The sequence below is a fragment of the Hippopotamus amphibius genome, chromosome 12, assembly GCF_030028045.1.
Source record: "Hippopotamus amphibius kiboko isolate mHipAmp2 chromosome 12, mHipAmp2.hap2, whole genome shotgun sequence".
In the NCBI taxonomy this organism is placed as follows: Eukaryota; Metazoa; Chordata; class Mammalia; order Artiodactyla; family Hippopotamidae; genus Hippopotamus; species Hippopotamus amphibius.
Window position 1 is genome coordinate 60,074,425 of NC_080197.1, and position 27,725 is coordinate 60,102,149.

Below are 27,725 nucleotides of genomic sequence, written 5' to 3' on the forward strand. Positions count from 1 at the left end.
TGACTGTTTATTGTATTCCAGGCCCTGTTTTGGGTGCCTAGGCTACCGCTGTAAATAAGGTATACAGGGTTCCCGTTCTCAGATTGTGTGCAAACAAAGCAGTATAAACGTGGACAAGGCAACAAGAGAATGTCAACTGGTGATAAGCACTATGCAAAGAGATAAAATAGGCTGGGGTGATGAGGAGTGCATAAGTGGCTATGTTGGAATAGCAAGAAGAAGCCAGACGTTTGAAGATCATGGGGAAAACATATTAGGCAGAAAGAACAGCTGGTGCAATATATCCCTAAGGGAGAAACGAACTTCAGGTTATTGGGGAATCGAGACGAAGCTAATATGGTTGCAGCACTGGCAAGGAGGAAAGTGGTAAGAAGAGTTCAGAGAGATTGATGAGAACCAGACCACAGATTAAAGAGTGAGACTTTTTTTCTAAGTGTGTTGGTTAACTATTGGAGATATGTAAGAAAGGGCTGAAAAAAAGGAAAAAAAAGAACAGAAAAAGAGAAAAAAGGGACTTCTCTGGCGGTCCAGTGGTTAAGACTGCGCACTTCCAGCGCTTCCACTGCAGGGGGCGTGCGTTGGATCCCTGGTCTGGGGACGAAGATCCCACATGCCGTGAGGCGAGGTTCCCACCCCGCCCCCCCAGCCCCGCGCCCACCCAAAAAAAGGGCTTGACTCTGTGTGTGTGCCTGTGTGTGCGCACACGTGCAGTCTCTCTGGCTGGAGAGTAAATTGCAACAAGAAAGAGTAGAAGCAGGGGTGGGGGGCGGTTAGGAGGCCATTGCAATAGTATAGGAAGGACTAGCTCGGATTAGAGGAGGTAGTTGTGATGGAGGGTAGACATTTAAACATAGATTTTAAAGGATGTGCTAATGAAATGGACGTAGGGGGTAGATGGAAGGAAATTAGGCGTGGGTTGGTGGTATTTGCTGATGAGGAAGACGGAGGGATGTGCAGCTTTGGATGGAAGATCATGTTTTATTTCGGATATATTCAGTTGGAAATGCCTATTAGACATTCAAGTAGAGAGGTCAAATAAGCAATTGAATTAGGTGAGTCGATTTCAAGAGTGAGAGGTCTGTGCTGGATATATAGGAATGTATTATTGCACATTCTTCCATTAACAGAGTTGAGAAGGTCTACTACAGTTAGAATGCCTTTTAAAAGATAAAAAAAAAACCGAATAAATAAGTAAAAGTATTGGTTTATAAAAAATTAAAGTGAATGCAGTATGTAAATTACTATAGTGTAGCATGGATTTGGGGCACAACCAGTTTTCTCATCATTTATTAAGTACTGGTAGAAAAGCAGGAAAGCATTAAATTTTAGCATTTAATACTTATAAGGTGTCCTGGGGTTCAAATACCAGTCTCCTCTGCAATGTTCTGGACAATGTCTTTCCAGCAGAGGCCTTATTGCTCAGTTCTGGACTGGCATGGCGTTGCCTCCCAGGGCCGGTGATTCTAGGTTTATAATAGGTTCTTCCTTTTTCTTCAGTAGATAATTTCCCACTTGTAATCTTCCCTCCATTTTTACCAAATGCTACAACTTGATACTTAGAAGAGGGTCAAGTCTTCAGCCTGTAAAACAGCCCCTCGTTTATTTTGAGATAGTCATTGTCTTTCGTGTCTTCTAGGTTAAGCATCTCCTGTACTTTGAGCTGTTTCTCACATGACACGACTTGAATCTCTCTGTTCATTCTGGTTACCCTTGTTTCCAGGGCATTTTTTGTGCATCTCTCTCCAAGCATGGCACCTGGCATCCCTGCGTTCCCCTCAGTACGGTGGCTGTGTTCCAGTAAGACTAAATGGAGGTGGCTTTGGCTTCCATTTTCTAGATACCCTACTTCTGTTGATGGGAACCAATCCAAGCCCTATGCTTTGTTCTTTTTCTTTTTTAGATATAATAAACCTTTGTAACAGTTTTCGATTGTAAAGCCGAGAGTACAGCCGGCGTACTCTCTTTCCGGTGCCTCCTGTTAACATTTTATGTTATTGTGACATGTTTGGCACAACTGATGAACCCGTGTTGGTGCATTGCTTTTAACTAAACTCTATACTTCGTTTGGATCTCCCTAGTTTTTATGGAAGATACATGTTTTCTGTGTCGGGATCCCATCCAGGGTGCACATTAAAATTTAGTTGTCATGTTTCATTAGCTTCTCCTGAATTGTAATAGCTTCTCAGATTTTCCTTGTTTTCTGTGACCTTGACAGTCAGATATTTTGTAGAATGTCCCTCAACTTGTGTTTTTATGATATTTTTCTTAGGATTGGACTGGGGTCTTGGGGAGGAAGATCCTAAAGGTGAAGTGCCATTCTATCCTATCATGTCAAGGGCACATGCTGTCAACATGACTTATTACTGATGACACTGACCTTGATCACCTGGCTGAGGTTTCCCATTGTAAATTTACTTTTTCCTCCCTCTCCATACTATGATCTCTGGAAGAACAGTCCACAATCAAGAGGTAAGGAGTTAAACTCCACCTCCTTGAAGTGCAATGTTGTACATAAATTATTTGGAATTCCATATGGGAGATTTGTCTCTTTCCCCCATTTATTTATCTTTGCAATTATTTATTTATTTATGGGCGTGGACTCATTGATATTTATTTGATACTTTGGATTATAATCCAGTAGTACATTATTTGTTGCATAAATTGCTCTGGCTTTGGCTGTTAGGAACTTTTTCAGGTTGGCTCCTAAGCGTCTTTGCCATACCCCCATTATTTTGTTTTCCTTTGTGCTTAAAAATCTGTGCTGCTGCAAACACACGAGTCTCCAATCTTATGTTGTGCCATTGTTTTGGGGGAGGGGGATTATAGGTGTAAAAACAGGTCTTATGATTATCCTTATTGAATTTCATCTTCTTGGAGTCTTCCATTATTACCCTCATCTCTGCCTGACTCTAGCAGTAGCCTCTTACCTGGTCTCTGAACTTCCGTTCTGACCGCCTCCACCTGCATGGTATTTGGCTCTCTGAATAGCAGCCAGAGTGATCTTTCTAAACAAACCACTGATACCACTCTTCCCTGTATCAGTACCTCATTACATGACCCGACTCTTGCTTGTCTCTCTGATCTCAACTCTGAACCTTTGTATCTCTCGCTCAGTTGACTTTAGCCACACGACTATGCTTTCTGTTCCTTAGAAATGTCAAGCTTGTCCACATGCGGCTTTTCTAACACTGGGCCTCTCTGCCAGGAATGTTCTTTCCTCATACGTTCATATGGCGGATTTTTCCTTGCTGTTCAGATCTTAGCTCAAATGACACTTTGTCAAGGAGGCCTTTCCTTGAATCACTTCAGTCTCACCTTGTCATATTGCCGTGTTTTATTTACCTTATGGCAATCATCCTGATGGGATATTTTCTTCATAATTTATCAGCTTCTTCATTATCTTCTGCTTCTCCCACCATGAGAATGTTCGTAGCTGTACCTCCAGTGCATAAAGCAGTTCCTGGCACATAGGAGATGCTCAATAAATATCTGTTAAATGTCGACTGCTAAAGGTCCAGTTATTTCTTCTGAGTAACGTTTATCTCTGGGGTCTCCATAATCTGTTAGCCCTTGTGTTGTGATACCTTTGTTACTTCATATTATGTTTATAGGCTTGTATCGTGCAATTCTGACTAAGATCTTACAGTAATTCTTCAGATAACATGTTGTGACTGTCATAGTGAATTTACTCCTTAGAAAATAAAGCTCATGCTGTTCCCATTCACTCTTGCTTCTATCCTGGAAAGCCGGGTCCTCCCTGTGTGCCCCCATTCCTCTGCAGATCACCAGACCAAGATAGAAGAGTTAGGAGCAGAACTTGGAGCCACCAAAACTTTTCCTGCCAACTAATATCAGTTAAGGTAGACGTTCTCTCTGGATATGGTTGATCAACATTTTATAACCTTAGCTTTTTACTTTATTATCCAGCTTATGTCTCTGTCTTGATCAAAATCAGCATGAAGTCAGTATCTTAACTGAAACCCAGACATGATATATCTGATATGTTCTCTGTGTTACCACTTTAACCCCTTCTGACTCCTTATGACCCCTATTTCCTGGTCCTAATGCTCAAAAACCATCTCTTTAATCATCCATTTGAGAGTCTCTCTTTGGATCGACACAAAACTCAATCGCCTGTTGCTATGAAATACACTTTTTCCTTTTACCCTCTTTTTTTTTTTTTACTCTCCTTGGACTCCTACACAATTACATAATTAAAAAATTTAACAAGCTTCTTAGGCAAGCATCATGTTTTACCATGATCAGGAGTAGATTAATTAGACATGTCCGATACCATGCAGGTCTGGCCGCCATGTAGGCTGCATGGGCGATGTGGCACTTTATGGTCACTATAAAATGACTGATTGACAAGTCCTCACTTCATTCAGTGATTCATAATCGTTTTAACTGACTTAAAGATACGCACTTCATAACAGTATGAGGCTTGTGACTTGCTTCCTGTTATAATGAGAATTGCATTTGAAACTAACATTTGCCCATGGAGGTAGCCCATCACAGTTGAATCAGTTACTACGTGTCAATTTCAGTTCTTTCAGATGGTATGAAACATATCATGTACCATTTACTCTTGCCGTGGTGGTGTCTTTGGTCAGCTTCCTTTGGGAACATACTCCGAGCCTCTGCTATTTGCAATTACAAAGTTTATTGTTGTGTGCTCTTGGGAACAATACCTATGAGGGGTGAGGGAAGCAGGAAGGGCAGATGGAGAGGTTGAATTGAGATGCGGTTTCAACAGGGGCCTCCGCCAATCCTATGGGGACCTTTAGCGCCGGGATGGCCCTTCAGAGCTGTGCTGAATTGAAGTTGGGGGCCGTCCTTTGTACTTCCGCATTTAGCAGTCCTTAGACGTAGGCTGCCTCTGGGGAGGAGTGTAGCCTTTGGCAAGGCAGCTCCCTTCAGCTGAGGCAGTGCCCAGAGAGGGGCTCAGCTGTGAGCTGTTAGCATTCAGTTCTGCTGACAGCTGGGGCGGCAAGCGCTTCTGTACTGAAGGGAAGATCTTCAGTTGTGTGGACCATACACAACAGCATCTCCTACAGGTGAATTCAAATAGTTTTCATGTTCCATTCCTAACTTTCTGTTTCTGTGCTATTTGTGTTCACCCTCAAATTATTACACTCCTGTTCTTGCCCAAGGTTCTGTATCTTCCTTGAATATGTTCTTCTTTAGTTTCCTCACCTGTAAAGTGGGGACAAAAATATACACATGTATACACACACAAATACAGCGGCCTGACATATAATTGAAAGCTGAATAGATGTTAGTTTCTTCTAGTCAGATTTATGAAATGCATCTTTAACTGGGCTATGGCCTTAACAATTAGGTTTCATAGACCCCGATTCCTCCCTCTGAAATACGAATAGTTCCCTCTTTTTGCATCCTGTAGGCATTTCAAGAAGGATGTAGCATTGAAATACAAAATGTGTTTTGAGAACTTTTAAAAATCAGCAACCCCCCACCCAGGACTAGCTCAACCCCTTCCACCTCCTTCACATCAGCCTCCTTGTTAAACACCTGTTTAAAGACTGTGGACTTCTGAAAGCTTCTCAAACTTCTGAATATTTGCATTCAATGGAGTACTAATCTAAGGATTTACTGACCAAGTCCTTTATTCATAGTTGACAAGAAAGCAGTGCATTTTTGCAGCTGTTTTACATAGTACTATACTAGAATAGGTGTTGAAAAAACTACTTTTCCTTGTGCCTTCAAAACAGTTTTCCTGCAAAGGAAACTCAGGTCTCAACCTGTTACATTGATAGTGCACAATAACATCTGATTCGAGTCAATACTGATTATTGTGCAGCTTGGCCTGCCAGGCGATGTTATCCTTCCTCCAGCTAACCAGTCTCTGCTTCTTTATCAAACGTCTCTAAAACTCTGACAACTCATTCTTGTTCTGGTATCTTACATGTGTGGAACAAAACAAGTAGACACTTGACTAATGTCAAGAATGCATGTTCCTATTTTTCTTTGTAGGAACCTCGTTTATATAAAGAAGTGAATTATCTCTTTAAGATATGACAGAATCAAATTGATTTGGTGTGCTGAATGGTTTACATTTATTGGCTGGTAGTAGGAATCCAATCAGTGTTTTCAACAGGGTATGGTGGAAATTACTGAATTCATGTAGCATCTTAGGTGTTCATTGAAAGCGAGTGAAGTCATGGTAACCATGTTACAATAACCTCATTTCAGTCTTTACTTCCTGGACCCATCTTATCATTTTAGGTTTTAAGGCTTACAAGATGTTTTAAAATTTAAAAGTTTTGATAAGCAACAAAGTCTTACTGTATAGCATAGGGAACTGTATTCACTATCCTGTGATAAACCATAATGGAAAAGAATGTATATATGTGTATAACAATCACTTTAGTGCATAGCAGAAATTAACAGCATTATAAATCAACTATACTTCAATAAAATAAATTTTTTTAAAACTTGAAAGTTTTAAAAACTTACACATTGTAACTACTTCCGGAAAGAAATGGTTAGCATATCATGTGTCAGATCATGTGGTATTGTAGAAAATTCCTATGTCTTCCCATCTCCTTTAGAATAAGAATGAACGTCCTTACAACGCCCAAGATGCCCTGATCTTTCTGGTTCCCTAGTTACCTCTTTAACACATTATGAACTATCCCATCTCTACCTCCCTCCCCACCAGCCACACCAGCTTCCTTCATATTTGTCTAAGCTACTGGGACAGCTCCCACCTCAGGAACTTTGAATTTGCTCTTTTCGGATGCTCTTCTCAGTTACATCAGTGATTTGCTCTCTCACCTCCTTCAAGTATGATCAGATGTAACCTTCTCATTAATGTCTCCTCTTATGACTTTTAAACTCTAAAACAGCTGACTCCCTTCCTGAACACTTTTTTCTTTGCTTTATTTTTCTTCTTGGTCTGCACCATCTGCCAATAGACCGCATGTTTGTCTGTGGTGTTTATTGTCTTCTCTGCTCACTGAAATGTAATATTCCCGGATACAGGAAGGTTTGTGTGTTCTGTCCACTGTGAATCGCTAGTGCCTAAAATAAGGCCTGAAGCTAAATTTTTTGTCGAAAGAATGAGTGCAAATAAGAGGAATTTAATCTTAATCTATGTTGAAACACACCGAACAAGGCATCAAATATAGACTGAACTATGATTGAGGTAGGACTGTATTCTAACAGTATAAAAAATTTGCGTCTTCTACAGATCTCAGCAGCTCAAATGGTTTTTCAGAGGTACTTTTAGAAAGTGTATCCTTAAAGTGTTTACCTTTCTCTGTTAGCTGCTTTTCTTTTACTTCTTGCTTTGCCTGTTGGGGCATATAGTCCAATTTTTCACACCTTGTTTAGACTTACGTGTTTACTGAAATTCTACTGTTTTAAGTTTCCGACCTTCTTAAATCCACAAAGCATTTCAAGAAAGGATTTCCATGTATTATATTTTGTTCAGAAAGCCTTATCTCAGGCAGACATATTTGCCCATTTTCTTTTTTATTAAAAAAAGTTTTATAATCATTATACTTGCAGTGTTGTTCCAATAGACTGGGTTAGTATCTCTCCATGAAACCACACATAGTAAAACAGTTTCCTAAAAAAAGTTAACAGTGCATAAAATGCTGATACAGTGCCTCAGCACACTTAATGATTTCTTTTCCCCCCATTGTTTATCATTGTTTTGTCAACTTTCCATATCACTACCCACAATGCTTTGGGTTCGGTTTTCTTTGAACATTCCTTTCCTCTGAACTTACCATGAACTTGTGCCTGTAGCATGCCGCCACAGAATGCCACAGCCACTTTCTAAAGGGGGCAAAAAGTCAACACTTTTGTTGTAAAAGGTGCTAATGGAAGCTCAGATCATATAAAATAGTGAATTTACTTACCCAGTTGCTATTTTAGGCTGAAGTATGATGCTTACTTTAAAAGACGGTTAGTGTAATAGTTTGCACATACTTGAGGAGAATCAGGAATTAAGTTTGTGTAGGGAGGAGGAAGAGGGAAAAGAATTATGTTTCATAAGATTAGGTGGACTGTAGGAGGAGAAGGATTGCATAAATACCGAATATGATACCAGAGAGGACGGAATCCCTTATCACACATGCAGTGTAGGATGATGTAGAGGATTGTTTGTTTTATACAGAAAGACAGGAGGAGGGATTCTTCTTTTCTCATCTCTGATTATGTCTTTGCTTACAGGGTTATATTAGGAAGTTCTTGTTCCTTCTATCAAAGTGTCATGAGAGGGCCTCTGGACTGCGAAATAAATCTGTGCTCTCATCCCAGCCCGACTAGTGGATACAAGTGAATGGCAATGCCCTGCAATACGAATTCGCGCCCAACTTGCCTCCTCAGCTGATTACTTGGTAAAAGGGGGATCCATGATCTCTGTCTGTGGGATGTGGCCCACATCATAGCAAAGTCATGGGGTTTTTTTTAAACCAGGATATTCAGTAATTTTCTCTGTATAACAAGTGGTTACATTTGACTTACTGTGTTGCATCAGAGCTGCTGCAGGGCTCCAAAGGACCAAGAGCAGTGTGGATCAATCGTCTATTCAGGAGCTGCTAGGAGAGTTTCAGGTCTTGTTTTTTTGTATTTTTGTTTGTTTGTTTTGACCTCTCGGGTGAGTGAGAGACGGAGGACGAGGAAGGGAGACTATAGTAAGATTGATGAAGAGTGTGGTAGTAGAATCCTGTGGCGAGAATTAAGAGTGATGAGGCATTTCTCTCATTCTCTGCTCCCCCCTTACCCCCCAAAATGCATGTGGACGGGAAGTCAGAGAACCCCTCAGGGAGCTTCGTGGGTGGAGCCTGGTCTCTGGGGACATGGTTCTGGTACGTGCCATAAGCATACAAAAGTCAAAAGGCAAGAGGCCATGGCAAAGAGACAGGGATGCAGTGGGAATAAGCGCCATTTCCACAACAAGTAGGAAAAAGATGTGGTTTCTCGCAGGTCTGTGTGGATCCGGTAGAAGAGAGCCAATTATGACCTCTCCCGCCACTGCCTCCCTCTGTGCCCCCACCCACGCACTGAAGCATTTCCTGTTAGGGGGAAGACAGCCTGGGCAGAAAGAGATTAGAGTCTAATGATTTGATGTAGAAGTTGAGGGGGTTCTTCAGCACTTATGGCATTGCCAGTACCCAAGAACCACAGTCTGAAGACATCAGGGAGGTGAATGTTTGAGGAACCCAAATACACTCACACTGAAAGAAAGAAGCAGGTTGGGGGGGTAGGGATAAATCAGGAGTTGAAGTGAACATATGTACACGACTATATATAAGATAGATAACCAAGAAGGACCTACTGTACAGCACAGGGAACTAACCAATATTCTGTGATAACCTATATGAGAAAATAATCTAAAAAAGAATGAATATATGTATACGTATAACTGACTCACTTTGCCATACACCTGAAACTAATACAACATTGTAAGCCAACTATACTCCCATACAATTAAAATATATTAAAAAAAAGGAAGAACCAGGTCTGAACATTGGCCAGTGACAGAATATGACTGTCTCGGCCAAGAAAGATCTTTCCTACCTCTTACTTCTTGCCCTTCTCCTCATCCTCTACTCAGTCAACAGTCAAAATTGGACTCAGATTTGTACTGACTAAAATTTCGAATTGTCCCTCACTAGGATGTTGGCTTATTTAGTAAATGTTTATTGAACAGGTAGTATGTGGAAGACATCGTGCTAGCATGTGCATTTTCTGATCCCAAGGCATGTCTAGCAATGAGTTTGCCCCTATTATTATCCTTAATGCAATTTTAGTCTTCTCAAAAAAAAAAAAAAAAAATTGGCAATTGCTTTGCTAGATAATTTCCAGGTCTGTAAACATAGTTTGTGATATGAATATTCCACTTTCACTTGAGTGAACAAGGTGAGAAGGAGACTGAGCTGAGAAGACTGGGGCAGGAATAAGCATGCTTAGGACAGTTTCTTTAGATAGGTGGAGGGAAATGAGAGCAGCAAACCAGATAACTATACATCGTTCACTGTGATCTCATTCAGTTGCTGAGTTGTTCAATTTTAGCTCTTGATGTTATGATGTAAAAGAACTTTTTTTGCTCATTTGTGCCTTTAGTGTTGATAAATATTTATTGGACAGGTACTATGTATAAGACTTTGTGGTAGACATATGTCTTTCCTGCCCTCAAGAAATGTATAATCTAGTAGACAGATTTCATTACGACAGATTACTGCAATATTCAGAAGCATGTGATTGGTGAGATGTGAATGGTATTAAGAATCTTTGTATTGCAAATGATGAAGACCCGATTTGAAATAACTTAGCCAAAGAAGAGATTTATTGGCTCCTGTAACTGGGAGGTGCAGAGAATGACACTCTCATCAGGCACAGCTAGTATCGTCAGAACAGGGTACCCTTCCCTTTTCCCGTTACTGCTCAGCTCTGCTTGTCCCTGTATTAGCTTTGTGCTCGGGAAGCTTTCTTCTTACAGAAACAGCTCTAGACTATGCCACTCTTTTAACTAGTGTCTCCACAGAAAAGGGTGCATACTTTTTTTTTTCTTTCTCGCTCTCCTGATCATCCCAGGAGGTTTCTTGTGACTGGCACACTTTGGATTCTACGCACTTCCTGAATCGCTCACGGTGGCCAGTGAGATGGAGTCACCCTTGGTTAAAAGCTGCCTCTTTGGGAGTGGAGATGGGAGGGGTGTTCTTTTCACCAGGAGAGCGCAGGAGAGAAAGTATGCAAGCAAAACCCACATCTCCATTAGCTGGCTGCGGGACAGTGCTGAGAAGGGAGGGATCTCTCTGCTGATTGCAGAAGGTGTACAGGAAGCGGTGGTACCTATAGCTGTGCTTTTGAGATTTTAGTAGGTTTGGTGGGACGTGGGGGACAGCTTCCCTCTCAGACACAGGAGCCAAACCATGGCATTTACAAAGCTCAAAAAAATTCAAACAGTGCCCTGTGACTCTCTGTATGTATCTTAGCGCCTTGAAGGTAATCCATTTTCTGTAATATTTTCCTCAGTTTCTGCCTTTCCTTTCCCTCCCACTGTGGTCACCAGTCCACTCATGCCATGTCATTTCTACCGGCAAGGGTCACTCATGTCTTCTTAATCTGCTGATCCTGTGGCCTCGCTGTGGCACTATCTGACTTGATATCTCTGAGTGTTTGACACTGTGATTCATATCTTTCTTCTAGAAAATTTCCCCTCTCTTGACTTCTGAGACGCCGCTCTCTCCTGGTTCTTTTCTCTCCCCACTACGTGTTCTTTCTGAGTCACTGCTGTTGGCCCTTGTGTTTCTGCTTTCTCCTAGATGTCTCTCTTCCCCAGAGCTCAAGCCTGGCTCTCTTCCCATCGTACCTGTTCTTTTCTGATCAGTCCCATTCATTCTCACGGTGTTTACAACCATCTCTGTTCTCATCCAAAGATACCAGTAGCCCTGCCAGAGTTCTAATCCATCACCATATATCCCAAACTCCATGATTCATGAAGATCACAGATTGAACATGTATCTTATGATGTTTTTGTATCTATCATGTTCTTAGCATTCTCACTGCTGCCACTCCAGAATTTAATTTGTAATTCATATCTTGCCAACAATTAAGGAAGATTTAATGTTGTTTCAAGCCCTGCTTAGGCCTCATATGGTGTTCTAGTTGTTATCTCTGGATAATCCCATACTGTCAGTGACATTGGACATTGTAGACGATGCCCTTATCCACTTTTAAAGGGCGAGAAGCAAGGATTTCAGATTTAGTTTGAGTTTTAGACAGGAAACAACACAGATTAGTAATGAGAGAAGTAAACTTTGGGGGAAGTATATAGAGAAAGAAGCTTACAACCTGGTCTGCATAATTCACAGAGATGGTCTAATGCCAGCAGAACTACAGAGAGGTTACAGAGGTTCAGAAAGATGATGAGGTGCACTGCTATGTTTTCAAGCCTGTGGCTACAAAGTAAGCTTTCCTTATCCCTGCGGCCATTCCTCCCTGTCCTTCGCCCCCCCAACGCTGCTCAGTTTTCTTTGCATAATTATCCTTACATTTGAAACATCAAAGAATTCAATTGACGGACCACATTGCTACCTCTAAGCCAATGTCCATCCTTAGCACTCTATAGTGACCAAATCAAAATAAACATAGTTCATCTTTAGTCAGGCAGGTGCTCTGATCAAATTAACTTCTGCCATTTTCGTCAAAAAGAATATCACTTGTTGACTGCTTCAGAAAACATGTTTCAAAAGTCCATTTAACATTACTTTTTCTTCAGTCCAACGGGCAACAATAGTGTAGAAAAATTTCACTGTGGCCAGCTTCTTTGAATAGATAAAAAACCATACAAGAGTGTATACTACACAGCAAACTGTATGTTTTGGTGCTAAAAGATGAGTTTGTAATATTTCACCTGTGTGAAGATCATTAGAAGCTAATGAACGTTGAATATTAAAAAGCATTATAAATTTGTACAAGATATTAAAAATATTTAGTGTTAGTGCTGTTTTATCATCTATTTTGCTTAAGAGAAAGGCATAAGCATCATTTTGACCATCTGAGAATAATTGCCTCAATTCTCAGCCCTCCTTTACTTAAACAGTAAGTCATAAAATTATATCAGGGCATAGTATTTTACGACCTGACATTCTGTCTTCTTGTGGATTGGTTTTTATTTTATTTTAATTTTTGAGACATGAATATAGTCCCTATTTTAATAAAATAAAATAAATAAAAATAAAATATTTTATTACAAAATACACGATCATTGTATAAGATTTAAAAAACACTGGCGAGCAAAAAAAGAAGCAAGGAAAATTTTATTCACAAATAACTACTGTTCAGTGCATCTAGACCTTCCAAGATTTTATTCAGAAATATAAAACTTTTTAATTTTTTTTAAAGAATAATTGAATCAGACTGTGTGTGTGTGTGTGTGTGTGTGTGTGTGTGTGTGTGTTTTCTCCCTTTAACAAAATCCTGTGCACACCCTGGATTTTGTATGCAGTCTTTTAGAGTGAAACTTTTCTACCAACCCAGAAAATTACTACTAGGAACGGTAGCCTATCATCAGGGTTGTTATAAAAAATATGAGGTCTCATATCCTATTGCCTTTTGATAATAATAACAGCTGACTTTTATTGGGGGCTTCTCATGTGACAGGCACTGTGCTCAATGCTTCACATAAATCATTTCACGCCTACAACAATTCCATGAGCTTCCTAGCAGTATCCTCTTTTAATGGACAAGGACCTGAAGCACAGAGAGGTTTATTATTTTGTCCAACTCACAGCCCTAGGAAGTGGCAGAACCAGAATTCAAATCCAGGTCTTTGGACTCCAGCCTGTGTTGAAAACTACAACGCATTGCAGTGAGGACATTTAGGATTTATAGAGTAAGATGTCACACTCGTGCTCAGTCAGCCTAATCTGCTCAGCTGCTTGTCTTTGACATTCCCACGGTGTGGTGACCTTGTCACGAGGCTGTGAGCAAACCTTAGGCAGAGTGGAAAGAGTAGAATGATTTTCCTCTGGTAATTCATAGAGTAGATCCTGAAGTCCTGTTAGAAAAGCACTATAAAGTACATCTTTCCTTTCTTCTCTCTGCTTCAGCACTGTCACCAAAGCCCATACACCTCTCTGAGTAATTTTCAAGAGGTACCGTTATCATCAAGAAATGCATTATCAACTATCAAGTCGCTCACTGTAACCCATCCCTTTCTAACCAGCTATCAGCAGCTTGTGTAGAACATTTGAATTTTACTTCCCTATTAAAGATATAAACTCCCCTCTTGGGTACCTTGCAATGGATAGAACTTACATGAGAGATGTAGAGAGTGATGGAGATCAGTGGACTATTTGATAGATTTAGCAGTAGAGTTGTCTCTAACTTGTCATGGTTCTCTATGAAATTGTTGCTGAGATGGGAAGCATACAAGCCTTGTAGTCAGGATGGCCTGATTTTAAACCCCAGTTTTACTGCTTACTAGCTCTGTGATCTCAGGTATATTGCTTAACCTCTCTGACCCTCTGTTTTATCATCCGAGATGCAGATATATAGATAGAGATAGGTAGATGTACACTGACTGGTCTAGAGTAGACACCGATAATCTGAAGTCTTTCTTAAAAATTACTAAGACGGCATTCTGCTTTGTATCTATTCTTCTATGGGATGGGGAGCGCATTTTGACCATCTCTTCTTTAGTAAAGCCAAATTTGGTTAAATTCCCTTATAGAAAGGGATAACTTGATACACTTTTCAAGCATAAAGAAAACTCAGATATAATCCAGTTCAATGCTCTGATTTTAAAGATGGGTAGATTTGAGACCCAGAACGAGGAAATAAGCTGATGGGGGGCAGAACCTAGACTCCATCATCTTGTCTGATATCTTGGTGTAAATAGTAAAGTTACTGATGATGGCTGACAAAGAAGATAAAATTTACAAAGTTTTATTTTGTCAGTGGTCTTTGAAAATAAGGTATATGCAAGATGGATCTCTATACTCCAAATGCAGTTTCCAGTCTTAGAAACGTAGTTGCCAGTGGTCTTTGTAATGAAGCACAGTTCTTCTCAGCAAAATACCTTAACTGTCTGTATGTGCATCTGATATTTTTTCCTGCTTTACCTCATAGAGTGAATATTCATTTTAATTTCGATACTCTTAGATTTAATGAATTTTACATATTAAGTACACACATACTCATAAATATCATACACATACTTTTAGAATTTCCTTAAATATGATTTTGTTGTGGTTAAATTTTTATACTAGTTTTTGAAAACATACCTTCTTGTTCTTAGTGGTAATAAAAGTGTGGATTTACCACTTTTCATAACTGTATTTTGAAAGCTTTATAGTCCTTTAGAGACAGACTCTCTAGAAGCCCTGCCAGTCAGAAAACACCCAAGATTAATAACAGGAATGATTTGATGATTTTGACATCATGCAAATATTATGTATTAGGTTTTCTTTAAAGAGGTGTAACATTTATTTCCCATATTCAGTTCTTTAACTTTTAGTTCATGTTTCAAATAGACTCTTGGTGTATACTTAAATTGCTCCTCCAAGACTTCCAAGAATTATTTGATGAATGCTGATAATGTAAACTTTAGAATAAAACACATGGTAAAAAATGGTGCTAATGGATTTGGCTTTTTGGAATAACATTGATTTTTTTTTTAATTGTTTCATATCAGTGAAAATTTGATAACTAGTGATTTTAGTTTCACTTGACCTAATTTGTGCCATAGGTTGAAAATACCAGTGGCAGATATAGGATATGAGTCTCATTACCATACTGGTCTCCTTTATTGAGTTACCATTTGTCAAATCGTGAACATATATATGTAACCTGTTGTACTGGAATTTATTTTGATGATCCTTTAGCATTTTTAGTTTGTTTAATAAAAAAAATAACATTTGTGTATTCACTTGCCGCAGACATTGTTAAAGAACACACTGGGTGATCTACAAAACATGCCTTTTTATAAGGACACGAATTTTGAAATGGAGAGATTTGTGTCTATGTTCAGGTATATATATATTTTGTTCCGAGAAAATAGCTAGATGAGAAAGCAACACCTAGTGAATAAATCATTGTAATTTCTTTTATAGAAGTGCTTCTTGTGTGCATCTTCTCCACCCCGTCCCTACTGAGAAATGTTGAAACCAGTTAATTTATCTTTGAGTTTTGAGCATTTATTAAGTGTCAGGACTATTCTAATAATAAAAATAAGTGACATCTTTTGATTTTTCACGACATGGCATGTTCCAGCAACTTCACATGTGCTAACTCAATTATTCCTCAGAACCACACACAAAAAAAGTTATTTATCTTGTCCAAGCGCACATAGCTAGTAGATGGTAGCATCACTATTTGAGCCAAGCAGTCTGGCTTCACCCTGCCGCCTCAACACACACACACACACACACACACACACACACACACACACACACACACACACACACTATTAACCAGTTCACTGTACTGCTTCCGAGTTGCAAAATACGATTAGAATGATGCCTTTTATATTTATAAGACCAATGGCATTATGAGCAACTTAGCCTCTTAAGGAAGGATTTAAATGAACTTTTACTTTTTTTCCAAGTCTGCTTGATCCTTACCACTAAAGGGACTGTTCTCCTGTCCTGTCATGTAGAGTTGCCACATTGATTTTGAAAATGGACTTGAAGCTTGGAAAAGACAGAAGAGTTTATGTCTTTCCAATTTTAAGTAAAAGAGAAGTTAAAAGAATTTAAACTTTTCCCACTTTTTCAGATTGGTCAGGACGGTCAATACTATATGTTCCTGTGTAAAATCAGGTGTTTGCCTCTTCTGAGAAGAGCTGTCAGTGAAGTTAACAGAGAATTTGTGTTGAGATGTGTGGTACAGAAAGTTACTATAAATAATTAGCATTGTCACAGCTTCCCCTCCCCCCCCCCCCAAGAGCTGAAGGATTGATTTTAAACTTTCTCAAAAAAAATCTGGAGTCTAATATAGTATTTGGAAGGTTTATCAGCACACACCTCTGCTGTGTTTCTCAGCCTGTGTTCAAAATCTCTACAGACAGCAGCAAAGCCCTGAAAAGTCAATATTTAGGCTCCTTGACTCCTGATAGGGGTGTAAGGGCAGGGTTTTCTACTTTTTAAATTTGTTCTCTGATGTTTTCTAGTTCCCCTGCCCTAGCTTTTCTTGAGATAAGAAAAGGAGGAAAGTTTTATCAACCCCCTGTGGATAATTCTACCATCGTGAATTTCTGCCTGTTAGTCTTTTACTGTTACACACATTCACACCTCATATATTTTGCTCTAAAAGCAGAACATCTGAGATGATTCTGTAGTTGAAAAAGATCTCAAAGAGATGGAAGATGGATTTAATGTTGCCATTTTTAGATAATGCTGTAAATAGAATGGCAGCTGTCCTCGGATGCATAGCAGATATATAGTACATATGCTGAATAGAAACAGATAAAAGATTTCACTCAGTTAATCCTCACGGAAAGTAGCATTTTAGCCATGGACTCAGAAATCACTTTTTTAACTAAGTGCACTTATTCTACACCCTCACATGATACAATCCCATGCTTTGAAGATGACTCAGGAGGGGAAACACTTGCTGTTATCCTCAACTAGGTTTAAAGCCCTCTGTAAGATTTTAGTTATTTGTCCTCTCTCCCCCCATTTTTTTAATCCTGTAAGCAATTCAAACCTGCAGACATTTCTGGAACACTGATTATGTATAAGGTTCTCTTGGTATGGTGAGGGGAACAAGACTTGAACTATTTCTTGGATAGAAAAGGTATAAGTAGAAATTTATTATGCAAGATAAAATGTGATAGTTGCTGTAAGTGAATTTTGACAGGTATCTTTAGTTCAATAACTGGTAGTCTTCAGTTCAATATTTATAAAACAACACCTCTGTTTTAGGTATATTGCTAATAGGTATGGTGGATACCAAGCTGAATTAATAAACCCATTTCTCAAGGAGCCTTCCTCAAGGGAGATGGTGTGTAAACTAAAAATTACATTCAGTAACTGAATGTAGAGTTTAAATGTTCAGAAGCAGCAGACTCTCCTGGAAGGCGCTGGGGAGTAGGACCTGGCTCCACAGCGGAGGTACTGAGTCATCAGGATTCTGAGGCATGAATAAAAGTTTAGGAAATAAATCATGAGGGACAGAGGCCACAGAAGGGAAAGGCGTCACAGAAACAGGGAGTATCATGCCCAAAGTTAAGGCGGCCTGAGACTGAATGGTCTGGGGTCGCCCTCATCCTATACAATCTCTGCACTGCGGGAGGGTGTCTGGAGTGCTCAGTAACGACAGGGTTATGAAAGTCCAGGCCAAAAGCAAAGTGGATTGTACATGTAAACGTTGTTTTCATGACAGCGACTCACATGCTTTCTCTTTAAGATGAACCTGGTGTTGACTGGTCTGGTTCTTGACTTTGGAGCTTGAAATTTTGTGATCTTGAGCAACTTTCTACACCCTTTAGACCGCAGCTTTCCAACAGTAAATGGAGGTTCTGATATTTAATATAAAACAGTACATTGTCTGATACCTCATATGCAATGATGACTTTCATTATTGCTCTTTGGTTTTTTGATTGGGCATCTGTTGGTGGTATTCCTCTCTGAAGGGTAAAGACATCACTGCAGTCAGTCAAGGCAGTGTCGCTGCCATTCTTCCCATGAAGTCTGGAATGTAAGTGACGTGGGAGAGGACATGGAAAGAGGCCTGGAATGGTCGCTTGGAGACCTGAATTCTGGTTCTATCGTAGCCGAAACCCAAGACGGGGGATCTTGACTCAAAGTGTGCCTTGTGTCTTTACTCTTCTCTGAGCCGGCTGGGTGGGTGGCTGGGGGTGTAGCAAATCTCTCTCTGACTCACGTCCTTGTTGTGACGAGTAGTTTCTGAGGAGCAGTCCCGTGATTTGAAAGAGATGAACCACACAACCCAATTCCAGTAAAGGTTTACTGAATCAGAAATTGGCTTTTACATTTTCTCTTTGAGGGGGCGTATTGTCTACAGCAACTAAACTCCTTTTAAAGAATGGTGGTTTCCAAATCGTTGTAAAAAATGACAAAAGGCAGAGTTAGTATCCCCTGAAATTCATTAAACGTGCAGAAGGGTGTTTGACCAGCATTGCTTTTTCATTCAGAGATTGAGAATGGGAAGAGTGGGGTGTGGTTTGCTGGTCTGGGGGTGCGATGGTAGGTTTGTGGTTAGGTGAGCTCTCAGGAGCGTGTAAGCCTATTGAGGTTCTGTGCGTCTGAACGTATAAAGCACACCAGTGAATCCTGTTCATGGTTGCTAAAGTTTCCATCTTGAGAAGACTTGGTTGGTACTGACTAAGGGAGATGGTGCTTCTTTCTACCAATTGTTACACCCATGAATAACGAGTGTTCATTCACAAAGTACAGAGAGATTAACATCCTGAAGAATATGTAGTCGGTCGGGCCACAGTCAAGGAGTATTATCTCCAGATTCCTAATCTCAGCCCTTTGATATGACTTCCTCTCTTGATGAAATCTAACTGCTGTTTTCACTGTACATTGATTTTGATATCGTTTTGAAGTAATAGCATGTCTGGCTCTGTAGTCTCTTCGTGTAGACAGTCCTATCTCTCTCTCCTCTATTTTCTTTGCTTTGTTTCCACCATTAATCTAGTAACCAGCCACTTATTGTGCTGGTTATCTTGTAATTGAAATTGTAAAAGCCTATGGCAGGTAAACCTACGGCAGGCAGATGGTCACCCCGGTCTGTCAGCTGTCTCGGATGTGGGGTTTTTTTGGGGGGTAGTACTACAATGTAGTCTGGAAGAAAAAATACAAAGAAGAGAGCCCAGACCATACAATTTGAAATGTAACAGAATGTATTTGCTAACACTTTCAGAGTTTCCCTAAGACCAAAATTCATTATGGAAGCATCTTTTGTGGAGCGTGAAATGGAAGAGAAAGAGGGGAAACTATAACATTGGAAAGAGCGCGGAGGCTGTTACAGTAGATTTTCAGAGCCGTGTTTGTGGCCTTGGTCTTTTGGTGGATGTACTTTTGGTTGGGGCGGAGGGGATGGGGAAGGCAGAAATACCCCCAAGCTATTGGTTGCTTCTGCTTGTTCTCATAGCAGCCTGAGGGGAAAAGTGCTTGCTTAAACACTAATATATTCCATAAAAACCAACAATTATGGCAAGGTTTTTAAAAAAGAAAATTACATTAAAGATGAATGAGGGTATATTGAAATAATTATGTTTTAAGGTGTGTAACGCTAAAAGATATTGAATAGAATATTGACTGTTTTGTGGAAATAGCAATAATGAGATTCCTGTCACCTAATCTTACAATAATTGGGTTATTACTATGCAAATGAGGGTATTACTTTAAGAAAGTAAGGAAGCGAGACAGATCCTTGAGGCAGTCCTTTATCTACTCTTAAAGCTGTGCGGGTCAGTTCTCCTTAGAGTGAAGATCCTTTTCTAAACAACGTGGAGATGTTCGTTTCACTCTATGCCCCGACACTATAATATTTCTTAGCTGCCACAGGTAGCAGATCGGTGGCTGGTGATCTTATTACTATTATTATTTTTTTTTTTAGCTCTTTGTGGAACCCAAAGGAATAATTAAACTGTGTAATTATTGCCCGCTGTCTTTTTTTTTTAATGCAGTGTTGTGAATTTTCCTGGCAAAGATTCGTGCTGGAGCCCTTATCTCTACTTTCCATGCAGCTCTATCATTATTGTGTAGTGACAGGTGGCACCTAGGCCTCTCAAAAGCCACCAGGTCATTTTGGGCTAGCAGACCTCCTAGGACACCTTTGCGGCTAAGGAAGCGAGTCCATTACTCCTCAGTCATCCTCAAATCAATGGTCTCTCCACTGCTATCACCACCATGTCCATTTAAGCTCCTGTGGTACCCATCAAATGAATAGAAATATTTGGCACAGTTGCCATTTTGCTTCATGACCCAAGTAAGTACCTGTGTGTTCAGCAGGGAATGGTATTTCAAACTGTGGATTGCTGAGGCTTTGGGTAAAAGGCAATAATATTTCCTGGGAATGTTGTATGATTTTTACACCCTGCTTGTTATATGAAATGCTCCCTGTATAAGGAAAGATACAAAGTTCCACTTTAAAAGTTCTCTAGTATTCCCACCTAGGGAAGGCATCAAACAGAAGTCTTGGATTGAGCCTTATTGAAATCTCACTATGGACTTTTTGTAGTTTTAATGCTCTTTGGTAGTATATACTAGATTAATCAGAGCAAGTAGACTTGAGAAAATCATGAAAGAAAAGTTTCACTTACCAAATACTTTTGGTTCCAAGGATTAGGAGGTCAAGAAAATGTAAGTCTTATCAGTTTATTTCAGAATCAGTTGAGACTTGAGAGACTTTACAAAATGTCATCAACAGCTGCTCTTTACCTTCTGTTCTTCTGTAGTTCCTAAGGTAGAACTAGGCTCAGAGCAGCTACTGCACGTTACATTTATGCCATTCTCTATTCAGTAGAGAAATCTTAGAATAAATTCATAAAATATAGATAACATTTTCAAACAATTCACAGTCCTGAAAACATGAATTCTAAACCCTTACATTTTTATAATTTAGCTAATTTGGTTGACTTGAATAAATCAATGCATGTGAGTACTTTTTATTAGATGCCTGTGAAAAGGATATTTGGGGAAAATGTAGAACTCTAGCACGTACTTGGGTTAGAATAAGTTATGCTGCTGTTACAAACAACCCTAAAATCTCACTTACACGATCTGTTATGATTTTAGGTGATTCTGCAGGTCAGTTATCCACCATGTGCTGGCTCAGCTTTTGAGAATTCAGTTTTATGGCTTCTTTGTATATACCTGCTTCCGCGAACTCCCAGGCCAGGGAAGAGGGGACTGAAGAATTGAGCACTGGCAATTAAATGCTTGATTCCAGGATGATAAACATCACTTCTCATATTTCTCTGCTAGAACTAATCATATGGTCCTTCCTAATGTCACTGGGATGGAAAGTATAGAGGAAAACTAGGTATTGATCAGTCCTGTACAGTGATCATATCCAGTATTCATATATTCCACTTTTTGAGAATACCTTTGAACTATGAATTGCCACTCATGATGTGTGGGTGAAACTTATAGCAAGGAGTGTAATGAATGATTTTCATTAAAAGCAATAAACATTTTCCTCCTATTCATTGATACACCCATTTGTCTAGACTTCCATAGACCTTATTATTCTTGGGTTTGATGGAATAGTTTTTACCTTGACTAAGGTCACTGTGCATTCAACCTTTGCAGATAGGATTAGAGTGAGCTTTTAAATTGTAGCTGTGACCAGCCTGCAATAATGATAAACATTATAGAGGAATGCCCTTTGTCCAGGTGTGATGAGGACTGGTGGCATAAGATGTTTCAGCTAACAGTTTCTCAGGTTGGAAATGGGGTTATTTGGTTTGTGAAAGAAACAGAATCCGTACATTCTTCCTCTGATTCTGACAGGATCGACAAAGAAAAGAGAGAAACGCTAGTTGTTTTTTTAATGTTTTCTTCTATGTTTGTGAGTCTTTTTTGCTTTGTAAGTAGATTCATTTGTATTCTTTGTATTTGTATGTTATTTTGTTTTTGGTCGTGATGCACAGCATGTGGGATCTTAGTTCCCCAACCAGTGATTGAACCCCCGCCCCCTGCATTGGAGACACAGTGTCTTAAGTGCTGGACTGCCAGGGGAGTCCCTGCCCCATTGTCTTTATAAGCAAAGCAGAATATTTGGAGCTAATAGGTGTTTAGCAACAGTAACAAAAGTTTTATTTAACTTTTGGGGGTAGCAAACAAGAAGAGAACAGGAGTGTGTTTGACCTGAAGGTGGGGACTGTTTTACCACTTAGGTGGAACAGCTTTCTGTCATCCTCAGAAGATAAGCAAGTAGTTTCTTTTTTTTTTTTTCTTTTAGTTTTATTGATTTTTGCTATTGTTTTCTTTGTCTCTATGTCATTTATTTCTGCTCTGCTCTTTGTGATTTCTTTCCGTCTGCTAACTTTGGGTTTTGTTTGCTCTTCTTTCTCTAGTTTCTTTAGGTGTAAGGTTAGGTTGTTTATTTGGGTTGTTTCTTGTTTCTTGAGGTAGGATTGTATCGCTATAAACTTCCCTCTTAGAACTGCCTTTGCTGCATCCCATAGCTTTTGGATCGTTGTGTTTTCAATGTCATTTGTCTCTAGGTATTTTTTGATTTCCTCTTTGATTTCTTCAGTGATCTCTTGGTTATTTAGTAGCATATTGTTTAGCCTCCATGTGTTTGTGTTTTTTTACAGTTTTTTTCATGTAATTGATTTCTAATCTCATAGTGTTGTGGTCAGAAAAGATGCTTGATACGATTTCAGTTTTCCTGAATTTAGCAAGGCTTGATTTATGACCCAAAATGTGATCTATCCTGGAGAATGTTCCATGTGCACTTGAGAAGAATATGTAATCTGCTGTTTTGGGATGTAATATCCTATAGATATCTATTAAATCAAGCTGATTTATTGTGTCATTTAAAGCTTGTGTTTCCTTATTAATTTTCTGTGTGGATGATCTGTCCGTTGGTGTAAGTGGGGTGTTAAAGTCCCCCACTAAGATTGTGTTATTGTCAATTTCCTCTTTCATAGCTGTTAGCATTTGTCTTATGTATTGAGGTGCTCCTATACTGGGTGCATATATAATTGTTATCTCTTCTTCTTGGATTGATCCCTCAATCTTTATGTAGTGTCCTTTCTTGTCTCTTGTAACATTTTTTATTTTAAAGTCTATTTTATCTGATATGAGTATTGCTACTCCAGCTTTCTTTTGATTCCCATTTGCATGGAATATCTTTTTCCATCCCCTCACTTTGTCTGTATGTGTCCCTAGGTCTGAAGTGGGTCTCTTGGAGACAGTATATATACAGGTCTTGTTTTTGTGTCCATTCAGCCAGTCTGTGGCTTTTGGTTGGTGCATTTAGTCCATTTACATTCAAGGTAATTATCGATATGTATGTTCCTATTACCCTTTTCTGAATTGTTTTGTTTTTGTTTCTGTAGGTCTTTTTCTTCTCTTATGTTTCCTGCTTAGAGAAGTTCCTTTAGCATTTGTTGTAAGGCTGGTTTGGTGGTGCTGAATTCTCTTAGCTGTTGCTTGTCTATAAAGCTTTTGATTTCTCTATCGAATCTGAATGAGATCCTTGCTGGGTAGAGTATTCTTGGTTGTAGGTTCTTCCCTTTCATCACTTGAAATATATTGTGCCACTCCCTTCTGGCTTGCAGAGTTTCTGCTGAGAAATCAGCTGTTAACCTTATAGGAATTCCCTTGTATGTTATTTGTCGTTTCTTCCTTGTTGCTTTTAATAACTTTTCTCTGTCTTTAATTTTTGTCCATTTGACTACTATATGTCTTGGCGTGTTTCTCCTTGGGTTTCTCCTGCCTGGGACTCTGTGTGCTTCCTGGACTTGGGTGGCTATTTCCTTTCCCATGTTAGGGAATTTTTCAACTATAATCTCTTCCAGTATTTTTTCAGGTCCTTTCTCTCTCTCTTCTCCTTCTGGGACCCCTATGATGCGAATGTTGGTGTGTTTAATATTGTCCCAGAGGTCTCTTAGGCTGTCTTCAGTTCTTTTCATTCTTTTTTCTTTATTCTTTTCTGCATCAGTGATTATCACCATTCTGTCTTCCAGGTCACTTATTCGTCCTTCTGCCTCAGTTAATCTGCTATTGGTTCCTTCTAGTGTATTTTTCATTTCCATTATTGTGTTGCATATCTCTGTTTGTTTGCTCTTTAATTCTTCTAGGTCTTTGGTAAACTTTTCTTGCAACTTTTCAATCTTTGCATCCAATCCTTTTTCAAAGTCCTGGATCATCTTCACCATCATTATTCTGAATTCTTTTTCTGTAAGGGTGCCTAACTCCTCTTCATTTAGTTGTTTTTCTGGTGTTTTATCTTGTCCCTTCATCTGGTACAAAGTCTTTTGCCTTTTCATTTTCTCTTTCTTTCTGTGGCTGTGATTTTCAGTTCCACAAGATGAAATACTGCTGATACTGCTTGAATCTGCTGTCTGCCCTCTTGTGGAGGAAGCTGTCTAGGAGGCTCATGGGTGCTCCCTGATGGGAGGGACTGATGGTGGGTTGGGTTGGGTGGGTGGAGCTCAGTAAAACTTTGCAAGTAGTTTCTTTTAAATATCATTGTGAACTCAAGAATTGAAGCATATTTGATGAGCTTGATCAATGGCAATTCTTATCCTTTTTGAAACTCAAATTGTCTCATCTTTGACCAAAGGAAACCTCTTCAAATTGGCTTCTGAGTACTTTCGACATAATTGTTGTCTTCTTTGGTAGCTTCCTTGTTGTCTGGTATGTCAAGATGTTCTGCATTTTGTACGTATCCTGTCCCCGTCTACCTCTCTAAGCAGTCTTGTGTTTTGAGCACTAGGTATGTTCATTTCTGCTGATCTGGTCATTATTTTTAGGCATAAACAGACAGTGCTGTTTTATGTGCTTAGCATTTTCACCTCCAGTGCTGAAGTATTAATTTTGGGTTATCAAATTTCATGTCAAAAATAAATTTAAAATTGTTCCAATATATGTGAGATCTATTGGAAGTTTTGCCAAATGTTTTTAGAGAACCATATTTCAACCATGGAAGAGTATCATCTTTTAGCTATCAGTCCCAATGTATACATTTAAAATGTTCCTGATTTTATTATTTCTTTGGCTTAATGTGGGGGTAGAGTCTTCTTTCACAGTTTGTATTCATATTTGACTCTCCTTTGGCTAGTGGCGATCAAATCTGCTACAAGTTACTGTTTCTACAGCCTCTTATCCATAGAGCTCTGCTTTCATTTTTTTTAGCTTAATTGCTTCATCTTGGTCACATTTACTAATGTTTATCTGCTGCTGTAATTTCCTCAGTTGTCATATACATTATATTACATATATCTTTCGGTGGTTAAGCCTTTAAAATTATTTTTTAAATGAGGGGTTGAAAAAAATAAGGGAGTAAACATCATCATTTTACTGAACCAATATAGCCCGTATCATAGTTGGCTTAAGTGGTTAATTGTCCTGGAAACTGCACCCCACAACATCGTTTGGCAATGAAATATAGAAAGTTACAGAGTTTATAACATTTGCTTGTTCAGAAAACCCTTTTCAGGCTGGGCCTCATCATAAGGAACTCTTTTCAATAATATGACCAGGGAATAAAATGCCCCTGCTCTTAGCAGCTGTGTAGGAGGAAAGAGGAAGGGTGGAGTTGTAAAATCTAAAGTTTTTGTGTTTGTTAGAACCTTGGTTATATATAATGTTGTTGTGCCCTCATTTGACAAGAATGCCTGGACCAATCTGGGTGACTCTGACAACTAACTACTCCATCTTTTCAGAGGATGGTGTTCTGCCCATTTGAAGTAGATCACTTGGACTAGTGCTTTCAGATACACGTAGAACCTCCCTTCTATTTAACCCATCCCGATTCCACTCTTTCAAGTCTTCTGGAGTCTCTAAGACTAACCAGAGGGCCATGAAATTAGATATATTATTGGATCACAGCCATTTGCAAATGATACACAAGTGTCATTGGAGTATTTTGAAAGAAATTAGGGTAGTTTTTTTAAAAAATCCCAATGAAATTTAAGAATACAGAAGATAGTATCTCACATAGTCAGACATTAGAGGTAGGGCAGATGATTGGGTTGAATGAGTCCATTGCTTTCAGCACCTTATCTCTGCAGTTCCCTGAGCTCTGCCCTCCTCTGTATGTCAGCTTTATTCTTAAATTGAAAGCAGATTGCATCTGCAGTGCCAGCTCTGACAACCATTGGGTTTGAGAAAGAGACCATCTCTTTCAGTGGTTCTCTCTTAAAAGTGAGGAAATGTTTTCCCAGAAGCAAATCTCACTTATGTTTCATTGGCCCACATTGTGTCATATGTCTATTCCTGGAGCCAAACCATGTTTCCAGGGGAATGCTATTCATAGATTGGTATAGGCATGGGTTCACCAAGCCATCACTGGAAAGGAGGATGGGATTACCATGATTGCCTTAAATGTGCAGGACCCACCGCAGAAGTTGGATTCAGTCCCTCGTACTGCACAGCTCTTACATGCTGAGGAAGGGAGAAAACCACAATATCTGTTACATTATGCCTTAGGGCTTATTTGTTCATTTGTATGTTCATTTGTTTGCTGTAGAATGTGTGAGTAAAATAATGAGCAATTACAGTTGGAGTAAGAAAAAGGAAAAAAAAAACCAATATGATAGAATGTATCTAAAGAGGTGTGATTTGGTTGTAGAACTCTTTCCAAAAATTCCACTGATTTTTATTATTTCTAAATGAGTGTGAATTACACGAGCAACCTAATGTTACCCTTTGTACCTCTAGACGAGCTCGGTGAAAACCAACTTCTGTGAAATATGATTAAACTTGCCCTTGAGAGCTATCATCTGCACTGAGCGTTTGATGCTTTTCCATGGCTTCTCCTCCCAAACCCTCTGTTGTAGGTCAAAGTGGGTCCTGGGCTCTAGCAACATCACCCATATTTTTCTAGACCCATGCCTAGAATATTGTCTGTTCTTCCCTCCAACTTTCCAGATCTTTCCCGTTCCACAAAACCCAGCTCAATACTGTGTCTGTGAAGCCTTTTGGTGACCAGGCCAGTCTGAGGTTCTTTTTTCTCTTTCCTCTGAATACTTTGTCTTATTTTCTATTCAGGTCAAATCATCTGCTGTCTTTTGAGACTTCTTCTATGTCTTTGAGCTATTATTAGCATCTTTTATTATTGATTATGACCTTTTTGAAAATAGAAACCCTTGATATCTTAATGAGTCCCGTGAAAATTGTTTCTTTTCATGTGGTCATCTTGGAAAGGCAAGTTTAAAGAATCTCTCATTCTGGATGTAAAAATAGCTCACATTTATTAAGTGTTTGCTATATGCCCACCATAGTCACAGATGCCTTATGGGCATTATCTCATTTCTTCCTCACAGACACATTCAAAAACTTCATGTAGTAGGTTAGACAAAAAACTATCTCATAATAGCTGAAGCAAGAAATGGAATAATAGTGGTACTCTAACAGAAAATAACCTTGTTCTCATAGGATATCTGTAGGCATCCATCTCTCATTCCATCATCCTGAGTCTTAGCTTTGCTTTCCTCTTGGATGACATTGTTAGGTTTGAATGGTCCTCAGTATTGTCAGTCACAGAGAAAGAGAGAGAGAGAGCACGTATGCAAGTGAACAAGAGGGAGAGGG

The 27,725-nt window shown here is 39.3% G+C and overlaps 1 protein-coding gene across 22 annotated transcripts in view; it reads left to right on the forward strand.

The window, feature by feature from the left end:
- SOX5 (SRY-box transcription factor 5) overlaps positions 1 to 27,725 on the forward strand; it is a 952,888-nt gene that overhangs the window by 100,452 nt on the left and 824,711 nt on the right. The window contains exon 1 of one of the 22 annotated variants that reach the window (XM_057701096.1): positions 8,298 to 8,369. The exons of the other annotated variants lie outside the window; for them this stretch is intronic. The gene's annotated coding sequence lies outside the window, so the exon portion shown is untranslated. Of the gene's footprint in view, positions 1 to 8,297; positions 8,370 to 27,725 lie in introns of those variants that run through there. 22 annotated transcript variants of the gene reach the window in all.